The sequence below is a fragment of the Perna viridis genome, chromosome 8 (assembly GCF_037379345.1).
Source record: "Perna viridis isolate PV_CMFRI_1.1 ecotype Kerala chromosome 8, ASM3737934v1, whole genome shotgun sequence".
In the NCBI taxonomy this organism is placed as follows: Eukaryota; Metazoa; Mollusca; class Bivalvia; order Mytilida; family Mytilidae; genus Perna; species Perna viridis.
This window is the reverse complement of record NC_142452.1, coordinates 28,808,206-28,820,722: the sequence shown is the minus strand read 5'-3', so window position 1 is coordinate 28,820,722 and position 12,517 is coordinate 28,808,206. Positions and strand designations below refer to the sequence as shown.

Genomic DNA, 12,517 nt, shown 5'->3' with positions numbered 1-12,517 from the left:
CAAGAGAACCAAGGTAATCAAAAGAATGTTACCTAGGGACAAAGACCAGACATGGAAAACAGACATACACAAGAAAGAACATAAAGTAACTAAAATCATACATACAAAGTAACAAAAGCAAATGAGCAACTCGGACTCCACTAAAAACTGGGAGCATTGACCAGGTGCACCGGTAGGATCGTACAAACGAAGTTTAAAATCGTCTTAACAAAATTGAAAATCGTCAAAAAATAAATAAATAAATAAATTCGTACTCACTAATTTAAGTATATACGAACTTATCTAAATCTGTGAAAATATCATATACACGAAGGAAGTTCAAATCGTACAAATTTTAAAATCTTATCAATGAATTAATAAAAAATAAAAAATAACAAAAACGTCCCAACGAATTTCAATCAATACAAACGAAATTAAAAGTGGTACAAACGAAATTAAAAAGTAGAACAAACGAATGTCAAATTAATAATATTGTACAAACGAAAATTGAAATAAAACAAACACTGGTAAAACCGAAGCTAATTTTTGAATTGTACAAACGACTTAACTTTTTTAAAAATTTTGCATAAATATGCTGTCGTACATTTCGTATATTGTGTCAACACTGTGGGTGTTAAAAAAAGACTTCGACGACGGCAACATACCTTTTATATGCAATGTAGACAATGAAAAAAAAATATCTGGTGATCCATTGATGATTTCCAACAATGGAGATATAAAGGTTGACAAACTAGTAGAAGGAAAAAGAAAATATGACGTCGTGAGGAAAATTGTAAATAATAGAGAGCAATTCCAGTTAGTCATAAGGCAGTTACAGGATACAGATTCTGGGGCATATAAATGTCAGATTTATCTCCCTAATCAGAATTATCAGCAATGGCCGAGTAAATTTGGGAATTTAACAGTACAACGTAAGTGATTTACACTGGGTAGATAGTTATGAAACGCTTTTCTTGATTCTGGAGATATGTATGATTAAATGAATAAACTCGAAAACATTGATGAGACAACCTATTGTTAAGCATGAATACAATTGCCGAAGAACATACAGATCGCACGAAATTGTTTTTTCGCTTTATTAGCGCTAGTAGTTATATTTGAGAAATAATGAATCATTTTTTTTATTAAATAGATTTATAATCTTCGATTATAATTTGAAATAATAAGCTTGATTTTTGGAATAATGTTTGAATATCCCGAACTAAGATGACATTAAACTGCAAGTTTGACGGTCCGAAATGACCAATTAAAGACTTTTTCTACATTAGAAATAGCAAAAGTTATTTGACGGAGATCATTCTATAAATCATCGCTTTCTACACAATCTGTACATATTTCATTGTAAGTGAAGCTAATCCCAAAAGGCCCCTTAAGGGAATCAATATTCGGGAACCAAAATAATTCAATCCAAGGATAAAGCATGAATAAATACGAAATAACTAAAATAACAATATCAAAGAAACAAAAGCAAATGAGCAACACGGACCGAACTATTAACTGGAAGCATGGACCAGGTGCACAAATAGGGATAGCGATTAATTAATTATAGAATTGACACAAAGTGTCCTTTAATCGACACACATAAAAAGAAACAAGTACCATCTTTTCTAGTTCTACATTTCTTTCAAGAAAATAAAACATGGCACTCGATTTCAAATTTTCGATTGTTTTTTCGAACGCTAACTAAGTTAGCAGTATTTGCGTTTCCATAGAAGAGCGTCCTTAAGGTCAAAGGGTAAAAAGCGAAATTATACCGATAAGATAAGATTTCTGAAAATAGGATTAGAAATCTAATGGAAAGATTATTCAAGTGAACCCAGAATCTACCGGAAACAATAGCATATATTCAGAGGATAAAGAATATACAGGGAAAAAAAGACAAACAGAAAAAGTAAATGCAATGGCCAGAATGACTAAATAAACAAAAGTTAATGAGCAACCCGAACTTAAATAAAAACTGGGAGCATGGACCAGGTGGAAACGTAGGATACACGTGTTTTGCTTTTAAAGAAACATTCGACGCGTTGCTTATCGAATGTGGTGGAAACTTCGTTTGTAAAAGTAAGGTAAAAATTGAATTTATCGTTTTTGCTTTACCAAAGCCTAATTTAACATGCTTCCAACTGCCTACTGTTATAAATCTTTTCGATATTGTTATGCTCAGGTCCCCCTAAGATCAAAGTTAATAGTGCAGCAATAATACAAGTACAAGAAGGAGCTAACATAACACTGAGACGTGAAGCTGATGGAATTCCTGCTCCGAACATAACATGGAAGCGAAGGGATGGCTTCCCTTTACCCGATGGTGGTTTTCAACACAGGGTAAAAACTCAACCCCACACTGGTAGAGTTTAATGTCGCATGGTCTTTCTGAATCAACTCAGCCCCACAATGGTAATGTGCTTTGTCACACATTCCTTTCTGAGTCAACTCAATCCCAATCTGGTATGGTTTTATGTCACACGGTATGATTGGAGTCACGTTAACCGGACTACAATAGGGATTTATGTCAACCGGTCTGATCTGAGTCCACTCAACCACATTTTAGTAGGGTATTATGCCTCACAGGCTGTTCTGAGTCAATGCAACCCACTCTGGAAGGGTTTTATATCACACAATATTTTCCGACACAATTGAATTCTACACTGGTAGGATTTTTTGTCGCACATTAGTTCTGAGTCAACACAACCCTATTTTTGACGGGTTCTATGTCGCACTGTCTGTTCACTCAACCCTTATCCGATAGTGTTTTATTTTACACAGTCAACTCTGCGTGAACTCAAACCCACTCTGGTAGGATTTCATGTCACACAGTTTGTTCAGAGTCAATTCAACCCAACACGGGCAGAGTTTTTATTCCGCACAGTATAATCTGAAACAACGGAACCCCAATCTGGCAGGGTTTCATGTCACAGTAAGATTTGAGTAAAATCGACCACTCACTGGTTAGTTGTTATGTCGCACAGTCTATCCTGAATCAACTCAACCTAACTCTGGTAGGATTGTATGTCACACAGTGTGTTCTAGTTAATTCGACCAGACTCTGGCAGGGTTTTGTCACACAGTTTGCTCTGAGTGAACTCATACCAAGAGCAGTAAGACTTTCATTCAACTACACATAGTAATTTTAGGTTGATTACAAACAAAAGTTATCAATCAGTGATTAAACATAGCTATGGTATATCTTTGATATTTCCAGGGAAGTTGGTACAACGTATATGACATAAAGGCAGTTGACAGGGGACAGTTCATTTGTATCGCTGATAACAATGTAAAGCCGCCTGACTCTTATACTGTACAATTGGAAGTCAGATTTGCTCCATTATGTACTGCAGTTCAGGATACTGTCGGTCAAGCGCAAAATAGAGGGTTCAATGTACAACTAGACTGTCTAGTGGCTGGTATGATTAAAATTGATCTCAAAATGTCATATTTTCGGTATGAAAAATGATCACTTGCATATATGCAGAGGCAGAATAAGTATTGCATACTTGAATAACATATATATGTATAACAATTACATAAGAAAAGTGTGCGGCTTTAAACTTTTGAAAATCTCAGATTTTTATGTTAACCCACCCATGGAAATCATTTCTGTGAAAGAGTAATCAAGGGACAGACTTTGTAAACACATATTTCATATTAAAAACCGGAAACATGGTGCTCCAACAATGTTTGCATATGAATACGAGTATTGCTTGTGTTCTTAAGCGTTTTTTTTATCTGAATCTTCAAAATTAATTTAACAGAGTAATCAAGGGAACCAAGGTTATAGCGGTAATCAAAAGAATGTAATCCAGAGACAAAGACCAGACATGCAAAACAGACAAACACAACAAAGAACATAAAGTAACTAAAATCATACATACAAAGTAACAAAAGTAAATGAGCAACTCGGACTCCACTAAAAACTGGGAGCATGGACCAGGTGCACCGGTAGGGTAATACATCATGTGTTTAAGTGTTTGTGTACGTTCAAGCAAAGTTTGACTTGAAAAGAAGCCTAAATATCTCACATATCATACATTTCATATATTTATGCCAGCAATGTCCGTTAATAGAAATCTTCACTTTTGAACCCAAGAGTAAGAAATACATTACCAGGGACAAGTGTTATTTTTTCAAAGTTTGCAAATAAAATCATATCAAATTTTCATAGTTTTTTCAATGACCGTTTTTTTCATAATTTTTGTTGTTGTTTATTCGTCCGCTCGTTGATCCTTCATTAACGGATTTGTTAATATTTTATGGAGGATATTTCTCAATTGAAGGACATTAATTTAATTTTGTAGTAATTATTCAACCACGATTTTCTCTAACTCCTCAACAATTGGGAACGAGCAATTTCCTGAACTCAAATATCAACTTTTTATAAGGAACATTATATACATGTAATAATAAACGGTATGATTGCATGATACTACGCACAAGACAAATCATGAACTCTGTGATACAGCACTGATTTTAGATTGCGAAAAATAGCTCATGCAGTTCTAATTACTAAATGGTTCCAGTTACAAACCATAAAATCAATCCTAGCCTTCGTTTCGAGTTATGGCATCTTTTGGTACATATGCATGAATATATGTATACTTATAATCTAGTTATGGTTGGACATGCAATAACTACGTATGACACATATCTTTGTTGTACAACAAAATGTATAAAACAGTCGGAATAACCAATTAACATTACCGCCTTAAAAGAGAAAAAAAGAAAAACAAGTCATAAACTGGAGGACGAAGACAGATTAAAACACAAAGAGTCAGTGATTTTAATTTGACCTTAATTTCATGTCTATTTTGCTATATTTACGCAGATCAAGTCTATGTTTACCGCTATAACCTTGGTTCCCTTAATTACTCTTTCAAAATATAAGAGTTAAAATTTTCAAAAATATGTTTTCAAGGAGAGCTATCATATTCCCTACGTCCAATTAGACACCAACAACTAAGATAAAGGATAAGACAACAATATTCCTACGTATAGCGCTGGGTGGCGATTGATCTTCGCTCCACTGGAACTATTTGTTCCGCACGTCCGTCCGTGTTTGGATCGTTGTCACTCATATTATAAATAAAATTCAACTGTTGTTCTTTAAGTTGAGAAATTTTTCAAATGACTGGATGTTTTCAAGTATAGTATTGCTTTTATGTAATCCTTACTTTGTTAAAAGAAAGAAGAAGAAAAAGGGAAAAGGAAGAATTTACGCTTAATCGATAGAGATAGGCAAAATAATTACACTTATCAATGAAACTTTAGATATATACATATTATTGTTCATCATTTTTTTTCATGTGTAACACAGAAAGAACTAATTGTTTGTTATTTCAGCTAATCCAAGAGCGGAAGTGATATGGTATAAAACAAACAAGGAAACACAAGAAAAAGAGCAGATTCAGGATAATTACAAGTACACTATAGAATTACAGGATGATCAAAGGCTTAAAGCCGATGAAAAATAGAATTCTCTTACTGTCAAATTTGTTCAAGGTAGTGACTACGGTGATTATTTCTGCTCCAGTCGGAACGAATATGGCAAAAATGAAGTAGAGTTTTGACTTTCTGGTAATTATAAATTTTCTTGATAATGTTGATGTAGATATATACCAATGACAAAGCGTTCTTATCTTTGAACAGCATACTCCTTCGCCTGACATCGCTTATTTATCACGACAATAAGGTCAACGTTTATGGTTATATAATGTATCATCGGTCACGTTTTTGGAATGTGTTTTTTTTTTTTTGGTATCTTGGTGTACCATCTTTTTTCAAGAAGCAATTAAGTACGATGCCGTTGAGTTTGGATTTTAACTCAGTTCGGGAAATAGTAGAATGAAGCGTTGACAAATCATTGGTTTTGATTCTGTGATAAATAATGAAGCATTACGAATTTCCAGAACTTTCGAATTTTTCGAGGGACCACATTGAATTAAAAAAAAACACGGGGACTTTTTAAATTATAAAACCAGCTGTGTGCAGGTGATATAATTTTATTTTCAGAAACCATTGAATGCCAGGGTCACAATTGTCCATCTGTAGATGTAGGTAACAGAGGTAATTTGTTTTCTTAATTTTTTTATAAATACTTGTTTACTTATTACAACTAATTCAAAGTATGTGGAAATGGGAAGATGGTATGTACAGGAATATAATATTTAAAAAAGAAGTTCTGAACATAGTTACTATTACACATTAAGGTGTATTTAAAAATAAACAATTGTTCGTATATTTATATCTTCAAATTCTTAAAGACTTTACATAAATTTAATACAAAAAAGTTAAGCATATCAAAAGTTTGGGAGCATTGACTATTATCCCAGAAAATAACTATTTTGTAATAGCATACAATTGTTAAGAACATGGTAAAATATATAAATAGTAGGGAAAATGTTTCATTGCAATTTGTTGTCATAATGGTGCCACAGTTTAACGTCATTTCACTAAATTGCCGAGAATTGTAAATTTTGTGGTTTTACAGACATATTTTCATCAAGAAAACTACCTTTATGTCCAAGAAACAACTTTATTTTGCTACATGGGATAAACTATGTAAAAATGAATGTATAAACTAAATTTCAACTTTTTTTTAATATGGACACCATTTTCTTGCCAACGAATTGACTGAAAAGTCACAAAAAATACAAAATTGACAGCATGCCTTTATTTTTGGTCAATTTCAAGCAAGTCTTTTGTTCTTTCAAAGAAGTATTATCAAATCTCTTTTTATTTTTCATATGTCATATGGATTCCAGTCTCCAAATTGGCAATTAAGTCTGGTAACAGTTTATTTTTTCAGTTGCATTTCGGCTAATGAGAGCATTTATTTTTTTCTTCTCTTTTAAAAGAAAAAGACATGGAATAAGAGCGTAATTTCCTTATTGCAGCTGGTTAACGGCATCACTTGTTAAAATGGACACTAATCTAAATATTGATAGTTTAAGTCTAAATCTGTTCTCCCTCTCCCTAATGTTATTCACATTAATACGTTGTATATTTTATTTTATGTATTTTCAGATTCTTCAATTGCTCTAAAAATAAGCATAGCAGGTGACGATACTACACTTGTAATACTATGGGAAGGAGCTAGTATAAGTTTTGAGGAAGGAGCCAATTTAACACTGGAGTGTGAAGCATATGATAGCCCGTCTGCTAGATCAACATTGGAACGAGTCGATGGGTCTCCTTTACCACATGGAGGCTTCCAAAATTGTGTAAATATCATGCTTAGATACCATGATTATTCAAATTTTTAAAAATATCACAAAACGAACATATCCATCTCACCATGAAAACTGATTTATTCCACGGGTCATAGTTTTCCTTTCCTCGTTTGTCTACCTCGTACTTGACTTTTTATGAACAACTCGGTGGGTGTTTCTTGAAAAGCAGAGGACGCTTTCCATTCCGGTGCACCTGGTCCATGCTTCCACTTTTTAGTGGAGTCCGAGTTGCTCCTTTGTTTTTGTTACTTTGTATGATTTTAGTTACTTTATGTTCTTAGTTGTGTATGTCTGTTTTCACATGTCTGGTCTTTGTCCCTTGATTACATTCTTTTGATTACCGCTATAAGCTTGATTCCCTTGATTACTCTTTCTACTATAAAAAAAAAAGAAAAAAAAAACATTTAGTAAAAAAAATATTGCTTTTAAAACCTAGTTTCTCTGACATGCACATTATAATTGATATTTTAGAAATCAAGATGTTCATTGTATTTTTCGTTATTATGTTCATAAGCTTAGTTATAAATAAAATGTAAATAAATCGTAGGATATACACATTGTGTAAAAAAGTCCTGAAAGAACTTTTGTTCAACACAAATATACTGTAAAGTGAACATTGCCTTTAAAATTGGATAAATGAAAGGGTTCTGCATATCAAATTATGTTTTCCAAAATGATTAAATGAAGCCATCTCTGGATAACTATAAGCAAAGGAATATAAGATTATGACTATTTGAACAATTTTCACATTTGTCATAAAACAAACGGGTCATCGAAAATCTTGATTCTCTCCGATGTCATTTGCATCAGAAAAGCAGTTGAGAATGTCTCACGAGAAATGATTAACAACGATAAGTTTAATTTGATTTGCTTTGATAGCAGGAACACTATATTGTATGGTCATTTTGTATCTTTCTTTAATATTCAAATGTACATGTATAACACATAGAAAATTAAACAGAATTGAAACTATCTTTACAAAGGAATCTTAAAGCAAAGAAACTGTAATCATTCTTCAATTAAAATGATCTATATGCCTTTGTAGAAACGATTAATCAAATTTCTGTTTGACTATGTCTTGTTTGTACGTTTAAAAAAATGTTTGCATGTGTATTAAAAACATATCATATCCAGTTTCTATCCACCTATGGTTATTATGAAAAAAAATATTACTTCTTTTGTACATCCACATTAAACCTTTTTTTGAATACAAACATATCTATCTATTATAAATAATGCAAGTATATTGTGCAGGTGTTTTGAGAAGACAATGTTATCTGTTACCAGCAATATTAGAACCAAATAATACACAGGGAAATTGAAATCCTAAAATTGTATTTGGGAAAACGTGAATTAAATAGAAGAAGAGGAAGGAAATCGAAACATTAATCCAAATTCAGCAATGAAAAATTGTACATGTTTTGGTAAAACAATTATGGTGTTATTTTTATGTCTGACAAGTCTGATCTTTCTGGCGAATTAAAAAAAGGCGGTACTTTAGATAAGCCAAATCCATCATCACGAACTCACAAAGCTGTCCTTTAAATTGACTAACGTGTAATGCCATCAATAAAAAAATGAAAATTAATTATATTTATACTGTTTAAGGGAGGTCCTTACGTTATTCATAGCATAACTAGTGCAGATAGAGGAAGATACAGTTGTACCGCTGAGAACAGCACAGACAATCTGGCCAAACGCACAGTACAGTTTAAAGTTACATTTGCTCCAATATGTACAGCAGTCAAGGAACAAGTTGTCGTGAACAATTTTGGGACGTTTGATGCAAGTCTGGATTGTTTAGTGGTAGGTAATTATAAAGGGAGTCAGAAAATATTGTACGTGTCCGTAATGTACAGAAAATCTGCATTTCAATACATCATGATTGGGACACTAATTTCATGAACTGTACGCTAAGATAAATATGTAATATTTGAATACAAAAATATAACAATGCTATTAAAATGAAAGATATATTCCGATTTTTTATAAGAATTAATCAACCACCAAAAATGCATGGTCCGAGTCAAGGTAATCTATAAATAAAACCAAAAATGACTTTGTATTTATTTGAACTTATCAGGTTATCCAACAGCAGAAGTCATATGGTATAAAGACAACGCAACACAGCAGAGAGAGAGGATTATTTTGGACAATGACAAATATGCATTAGAAGTTAAAGAAAATACAAGTCGAAAAGCTGATGAAAAGTTGTACTCTCTTATCATTAATTAAGTGGAAAGTTCTGACTACGGTGATTATTTCTGCAAGAACAAATATGGTCAAAATGAAGCAAAATTGCGTCTAACTGGTGAGTTTAAATTTCCGTTTCTTTACGAAAACACATAGTTGATAAAAAAAAATTAACAAAAATTAACAAAAACAAAATATAATGATTATGAATGAAATAAATAAATAAGATTTTCACAATTTGATTTCAATACTATTGGCTAGATACAATTATGATAGCAAAACTTTTATTGTATCTTTTAAATTGGATTTTGTATGAAACATGCTTCAAAGCCAAATTTTAAGGGATATTTTTTTTAAACATATTTAATATAATTCCTTGTTTTATTTTAGATAAGCACACGTTGGAAGCACCGAAACAAACAAATACTAAGGAAACATTAACGCATACCATTGCAGGAATAATATTAGGATTGTTATTTGTGAAATGTCTTGAAATCTGATTCTCAATATCATTCTGTTGTTTATTAAGTAATATTATATTACACCAAAGCTCACATAACTGTGTGGTGTAGTAAAGTAGCACAAATCGTTGGAAGAACAAATAATGTATCATTCTCCATATGTTGCTTTTGTATATTCTGTAATATTATATTACTTCAAAGCATACATAAATTTGCGATGTAGTGAAATAGCACAAGTTGTTGGAAAACAATCTATACTTTTTTAAAGCTGCAAAGAATGTGATAAAGGTCAACAACTCCGTATTTACTCATATTTTTTAAACCGGGTACGCAGACTTTTGTATAGCGCTAGACTTCTAACAAGTTGGCGTCTTGAACAGGGTGCCTACAATAATGAAGTTATCACTTCAGAAGTTTTATGGTCGTCATCATGAACACGTGGATCGTTACGGTGTATCCATCTGCGCCATGAAAACTGATTTGTTCAACGTGTTATAGTTTTCCTTTCCTCTTTTGACTACCCCGGACTTGACTTTTTATGAACATACCGGCAGTTGTTTAAGAGAACTTTAACAGAAAAGCAGAGGACGCTTATCTACCGGTGCACCTGATCCATGCTCCCAGTTTTAGTGGAGTCTGGGTTGCTCATTTTATTTCGTAACTTTGTATGTATTATTATAGATGCTTTGTATCATTTGTTTTGAACGCTGTTTTCCATGTCTGGTCTTTGTCCCTGGATTACATTCTTGTGATTACCGCTCGAGCCTTGGTTGCAATGGTTACTCATAAAAAACTATCAGTTTAGAATTCTTGCCAAATAGTTTACGTTAACAAAATCATTTTTTACAAAAATACTTTTTAACGACGGAAGAATTCAAGAATAGAAACAATTTGTTTGAGACATAAATTTTACTTTTTTTATTTTTTATCAGAAGAAAACCCTGTAGCTATGGTAACAAATAATAAATTATAAATTATAAATTGTGTAAGCGTTGTTTGCGGTCCATGTATTTAATGCTTAATTTTTCTACTTTGAAATAATATTTCAGATATTCTGAATCTTCATATACTTGGGTATATCATTTAATAAATATATGTAATATTTGATAATTAAAATCATATGTTCTTTTGTATAATATTTTCTTCCTGGTTCATATAAACCCTACATAATGTTGAGAGGGCAAAGCTTCTGTAAGGTAAATCTTCTATCCTGAAAAACATTGGTTTAACCTATCCATACGTTCTCGCTACATACATATTCACAAAACAAATATGAGAAAATTTTCTCGGATTCGTTGCAAAACGTAAATAAATCTGTTTTCATCATGTTACACTTAAATAGAAAAAAAAGAAAACATTTGTTGTTAAAGTCTGTGTAAAAATCTAAACTGGAAGTTTTGAAACTTCGAATTCTTAGTCGTACAAAATAATGGATTAAATAATGAATCCCAAATTTAAATTTCTTGCACGTCTTTTTGGTATACTCCCTTGGCATTTGTTTAAAAAACCGTTAATAAAAATATTTGCATTGACCATTAATATATTTACAATTTCAACCACTACAATCGGATTTTGTTTTAATTTTTTTCACACATATGGCATTTTACATATTATTTCATTATATTAGTTTATTTTTATATTAAAATACTTATTTGGAAAATCTTCATAGCTCAATAAGCAATAAATGTTTCTTTCAAAAACTTTTACAATAATGAAAGTTCTAAGATATACTCCTTATTCATCTACTATATCTGAAATAAGGCGAAAACTTTCACTTATATAAGTATATCTACGATTTAGAAAGGCTTTTTGTGTTTGGCTTATAACATTTTCTACAGCTGGATTAAGTCTATTTGCTATACACAATGCTGCAAGCTTATAATCTACACAAAGAAGAGTTATTGGACGACAGTTTTTTCATAAAATGGTTGCCTCCTTTTCTTTAAGTAACCATGTAATGATCCATTGACGTTGACTGAAAGAGTAATCAAGGGAACCAAGATCCTAGCGGAAATCAAAAGAATGTAATCTAGACATGTGAACCAAACACACACAAAAGTTAACATTAAATAAAAAAAAGTTACAGAATAATCCCTTGCCATCTGGTTTTAGTGCTGATCATATTTCCATTTAATTTTTCTTCTCGAAATAATTGAATTTCTCATTATAGTTTTTTTTTTTAATTTCAAGTCTTAACACCTTTGTGTCTTTATAAACTTATTGCTTATTCATTATCCCTTGCTTCTCCACAAACTGCGTTTCTTTTGATTGTTTTTTTTTCTTATAAGAAGAGAAAGAAATAGCTTCACCTCCAATTTTCATCTTTAAGGCCTCCTAAAAAAGCTGACTGCAAATTGAAAAAAAAAGAGATTCAAGAGCCTCCTATGCATCATCTTCGTATTCAATTATTCAATTCAATAAAGTCAATAACAGTCTGTTTAATTTATTTCTAGCTTGTTTTTTTTTCATCCGGGACCTTCCTAGTAAATGTCTTAGATTGCATTCGCCATTATTCTAAACAATCTAATTTAATCATGAGCTCAACAAAAATGTTTATAGTATTTGTAATAATCTGTGATTTATAATTAATTGTACCGAGGCCATGATTTCGTTCTACATTAAAATCCCCAACTGCAGTCA

At 31.9% G+C, this 12,517-nt stretch overlaps 1 pseudogene across 1 annotated transcript in view; it reads left to right on the top strand.

Annotated features, from left to right (window-relative positions):
- Window positions 1-12,517, top strand: part of LOC148610108 (MAM domain-containing glycosylphosphatidylinositol anchor protein 1-like) — a 21,416-nt pseudogene extending 8,899 nt beyond the window's left edge. Inside the window, exons 3-9 of the transcript XR_015914733.1 lie at window positions 3,200-3,401; window positions 5,335-5,568; window positions 6,004-6,057; window positions 7,018-7,214; window positions 8,832-9,008; window positions 9,307-9,534; window positions 9,807-12,517. The product of XR_015914733.1 is annotated as an MAM domain-containing glycosylphosphatidylinositol anchor protein 1-like (transcript). The remainder of the gene's footprint in view (window positions 1-3,199; window positions 3,402-5,334; window positions 5,569-6,003; window positions 6,058-7,017; window positions 7,215-8,831; window positions 9,009-9,306; window positions 9,535-9,806) is intronic.